The sequence below is a fragment of the Canis lupus genome, chromosome 14 (genome assembly GCF_048164855.1).
Source record: "Canis lupus baileyi chromosome 14, mCanLup2.hap1, whole genome shotgun sequence".
In the NCBI taxonomy this organism is placed as follows: domain Eukaryota; kingdom Metazoa; phylum Chordata; class Mammalia; order Carnivora; family Canidae; genus Canis; species Canis lupus.
In genome coordinates, this window is record NC_132851.1 from 4744991 (window position 1) to 4750034 (window position 5044).

Genomic DNA, 5044 nt, shown 5'->3' on the forward strand with positions numbered 1-5044 from the left:
TTGTCCTTGTCCTGAGATGTGTGAATGCTCTCTTAGGACCTGCCCAAATGCAAGGCACATTCAGGATGTTCTCTTCTGAATGCACATGAGATTGAAAGACTACACTCTCTTTTAAAGCACAGGGCTCTGACGTAGCTCCAATGGGTAGCTCAGTTGGCAGGATTTTTGAAACCGAGCTTTCTTCTACACGCAGCCCATGGACTTCAAGCAAGCAAGGAGCCCCGAGCTGAGATGTGGGGCAGCCTTGGTCCACTCTGAGCATGGCTGGCACAGCATTCCCTGCCTTGTTCTGTGATCCTGCTTTTCACAAACTTCTCCTCCCCTAGACAGTCAGCATTGTGAAGGCAAGGACAGTGTCCTACTCCACCTCGAGTTTCCATCACCCAGCAAAACGCCTGCCACCTAATCAGTGGTTACTAAGTGGTCATTACGAAGGTAAGAATAACTGAGCTGTGGGAGCTGGGGCAGGCACCTCACCTCTGTCTTCTCCTGGGCCTCAATTGTTTCACGCATAAAATGGGGTTTGGACTAAATTTGATCTCTTAGGCTCCCTCTTGCTCAAACAGTTGCTAAGTTTGAATTATTCTTCACCTGGTCATAGTCCACTTTATTTTTCTTTCCCAGGTACATATTCCTACACTGGACCTTGAGTGTATGTTTTCTCCTTACTCAAGTCGGTGGATGAGCTTTTTAAAATGATTGCAAACGGCCTGCTAGTTAAGGCCTGAAATTCCTTTCTTTTCTCACTGAATTTTTCTTGGCGAGGCCTTCCATCTGTTTTTGTTAGAGGCACATGGGGCTGATCATTCTGGGTGGGTGGAGGTTTTCTCTTCCTCAATCATCTTGGTAGCTTCTACAACATCTCTGGCCTCATCACCTCTGTGGCATTGGTAGGGCAAACACCTCCGATCCCCTTTCCTTTGCCTGGGATTCACTCTTGGCAAAGGGAACATGCAGGCTGGCCCAGATCAGAGGAGGTGCCACTGAGTGTGATGTGGGACAGACACAGTCAGTCACATGGGCTCATAGAACATCATCACCCACAGGATTAGATGAGTGGCATCACCCCATTCCCTATAAAACACCTTTCACATTTACCTGTTCGGACTGAAAGAGTAGAAAAAAGAACACAGATTCTGAGGGGAATCTTTTGCCTTCCAGGAAGGCTGCCGTGGTAAGATTTTCTATGATGTTGGCCTAACCCTTGGCTATCTGTGACCGACAAGTCACCGTGTGTGGTGCTGTCTGTAAAGATGACCATGTGTGTATGCGCTGCTCCTGTCATCAAGAGGTAGAGTCAATTCCCTTTCCCCTTGGATCTGTGCTGGTACTGGGACTGGCTTTGCCCAATGGAAGGAGACAGAAGGGATGCTGTTCCGGTTCTGGCCCAAGGCCTCATGTTCTCTGAGCCTGAGCCACCACGTAGAGTCCAGGCTATCTTGCTGGGCTGAGAGCCAGAAGCCAGCCTCAGGGCCTCGAAGCTACCTGGCCAACCCGGTTGATACCAGACAGCCCCGCTGAGCTCTGCCTGAAGACCTGGCCCACTGAATTGGGAGCAATAAAATAGTTTTGTGATTTAAGCTGCTTAGTGTTAGGGTGGTGTGTTACACAGTGATAGGTCCCTGAAACACCGTTCATACCCTAACATCTTCATTTGCAAAATGGTGGGTCTGCTTTCCATCTTTGAAGCTAAGCCAATGACTCTGTAACTAGTATCAGATTCTCTCACCATAAACAAACCTTTTGATATCTGGCCTCCAAACAAGGGTTTGGAATCAGGAAAAGTGCCCCTGAGTCCTAGAGACCACCAGCACTAATGCAACTGAAATTCATCAAGGAAAACAGAGGAATGTACTGTCTGAAAGCATTGGCTTCGGAGCAGAACTCCCTAGCTTTCAATTCCTGGCCATTCTATGTTGGACATGTTTCTTTCTCCTGGTCTCAGTTTCCTCATCTGTAAATTGGGGATAGGGACAGTGCCTACTTAGGATTAATGTGAAGATTAGCTAAAATATTGTCCATATATTGCTTAGCATGATGCCCGGAGTGTTGAAGGTATTCAATAAATGGTGGTATTCCTTTTGTTGGCTCCTTTTTGGTTCTTATATCTGTCCACGAGGGAGTGTAAACATACCAAAACATGATAACCTAGCCTTGCACCAGTCGATACGAAAATGAAATTACACATTACCAGGGGCACTCAGAGCATTGGCCTATATTCTCTCTGTAGGTTCAAAGAGAATTCAAATGATTTCTTCTGTGTAAAAAAATACAGACTGCAGGGGAGGGGCAGAGGAAAGAAGCTGCATAATGAATCGCTTTCATTTCTAAAAAGATATTTACGATTAGAGGAAAGATGGATGAAAAGGATTAAAAAATTAATTTGTGGCTTTGTCAAAATTAAGCACAAGAAAGCAGCACATTGGTTAGCACATTTTTAGAGAAAAACAACAGTGGAACAAGAGGAATCAAAACCTAACCTTCTACCATCTGCCACAGATGATTTTGTAGCTCTCTACCAGAATCTCATTAGCATCTTCTAAGAGGCTGATTGTGCCACCAGTAAAACAGTGGTGGAGAAAGGAGCACTCACCCCCGGGGCACACACTCCACCTTGAGCCCGCTGGGGCAGGGAGGTGGCCAGGCAGGAACCCGAACCTCTCTCCTGATTCCCTCCTTCGTGCTCAGGAATTCCCTAGGCAGACAAAAGCTCCCTTTCAGCAGGGAGAGAGTTACCCTTTAAAAACTCGGCTCCAGGCAGCAAGAACAGGGAGGAGGAGTGATTGGCCTAGCGAAGACAAGAATAACACCGAAAACCCACATTTGCTTCTAGTTCTGGGCCTCCTGGGTCTACGCTCTCCTGGCTACATTTTCAAGTGCTGCATTTTCTGGAGCTTTTCAAACCTGGGCCTGCCAGGTTGGAGGCGCAGGGGATATGGACACCCCCATCCCCCAACCTTCCGACTCCTCAATCTTCCCTCCTTGCTTCCCAAAGGAAAGCAAGACAATACAAGACTCCTCGTTCTCAAGGGGCTTTCACCTACTCAAGAGCTGTGAAAAGAATTTAGAACTTTGAGATGAAAATCTTGCAGGAGGAATAGGGGCCAAGTTCACATGATTCCCCAGGAGGTTTTAAGGAATTCTGATTTTTTTTTCCCCACCATTTCTTTAAATCTTCCTTTCTGGAGAAATGTGTGAGCTAGAGCCTGTTTGCGTGTGTGTGTGTGTGTGTGTGTGTGTGTGTGTGTGTGTATGTGTGTGTGTATGTGTATATGTACACACACACATATGTATGAATGAAGCAAATACCACCCAGTGATCTACTCTCTCTTGGAAGACTAGAATCCGTAAGATTCTGGAAATCTGCTAAATCTTTCAGGGACTCATAATTCAACTGGACCTTTTACTGGACCCAGAACTGTAGAAATCCAAGTCCAAAGGGTTGCTTTGATTCCATCCAGTAGGATCTCAATCCCAACTCACTTGATTCCTTTGTCTCAGTCTCCTTGTCTTGAGATGTCCTAGGTCCTTAAGCAAAGTATTGTCTGTTTGGTGTCCTCTTGTCTCCAAATACTCTGACCACATGAGCTGAGGGCTCCTTTTTTTATGGGGATCCCCCGAGGACTTCAGAGTTCTAAGTCACAAGTCAGTTTGTTTAATGCCATAAGACCTTGGGCTGAGGGGCACTGAGGTGGCTCAGTGGTTGAGTATCTGCCTTTAGTTTGGGTTGTGATCCCGGAGTCCTGGGATGGGGTCGCATCAGGTTCCCCGCAAGGAGCCTGATTCTCCCTCTGCCTATGTCTCTGCCTCTCTCTGTGTCTTTCATGAATAAATAAATAAAATCCTTAAAAAAAAAAAAAAAAAAGACCTTGGCTGGAACTTTCAAACTTCAAGGTTCATCATTCATGAAACTAAATGACAACACTGAATTACTTTCAGGAGAGTCTCAACTAAGGCTGTGAAAATTAGCACTAGTGGAACTTAACATGAATTAGTCCTTTAGGATTGTGAGGCATCCCAACTAGCTTAAGCAAACCGAAGGAATGTTCTGACTCCCATCACTGAGCCAGGGCTGGGTTAAAGCTGCAAAAGCCCTCTGTCTCTCCACTGGTTTTGTTCTCTCCTAATGGCTGATGGACAAAGGGAGGTATGGAGGCCGACCGTTCCATTCTTACATCATCACAGCTCAGCATCCCCTGAGGAAAGAAAGATTATTCTCCCAATATCTGTAGAGCCAAAGGACACTTTTCTGGTTGGTATGGCTGGGATCATGCATCCACCCTTCAGACAACCATTGAGGCTGGGGCATGGGATCTATGATTGACACTGGGTGGGGGGTGGGGTGGTAACCCCAAGGAAGGGAGGGCTGCCATTACCAAGAGCAGAGGGCGGGGGACACTGTGCTCACACACATACAAAACAGGTGTTTGTCCCACGTGCATAAAATACATTTGATAGTCACAAGGTCTTTCTCTTCTCTTGCCTTCACATCGGCTTTTACAGCCGAGGTGCTAATTGGAAGAATCCTGAGTCATGGCTCTGATGCGTGTTTTCCAACACTACCAAGCAATCCTCCAATTCTCAGCGGACACTGAGTGGGTGCCTACAACTCAGCTCAGTTCTGACACTACCCGGAGATAGCATCAGATCCCCCCAGTGAAGGGCTTACTCCCACAAGACTACTCCCACTTCAGATGTCACTTGCTAGTCCACGTTGTCACCTGTGCTGTAAACTGGGTGTTCCCACAAAGCTCTCTTCAGGTTTGACTAACTAGCCAGAGTGGCTTCCAGGACTTAGAGAAACATTCACTTACCTTTACTAGTGGATTATAAAGGATATAAATGATGAGAGGTCCATAGGGTGAGGTCTGGAAGGGTCTGGAGCACAGGAGCTTTTGTCCCCATGGAACTGGGGTATGCCACCCACCTGGCTCATGGATGTGTTTCCCAACCAGAAGCTCATCAAATCTTGTTATTCAAGAGTTCCTAGAGAGTTAAATCTGCAGTCACCCCCTCCTTCTCTTTCCCACATGTCATGGGTGGG

General features: G+C 46.7%; 1 long non-coding RNA gene across 1 annotated transcript; it reads left to right on the forward strand.

Annotated features, from left to right (window-relative positions):
• The first annotated feature begins 230 nt into the window (after nucleotides 1-230).
• Nucleotides 231-1580, forward strand: LOC140603629 (uncharacterized). The gene is made up of 2 exons (XR_012006546.1): nucleotides 231-435; nucleotides 1162-1580. It is a non-coding gene; the product is annotated as an uncharacterized lncRNA (long non-coding RNA).
• Nucleotides 1581-5044: the final 3464 nt, after the last annotated feature.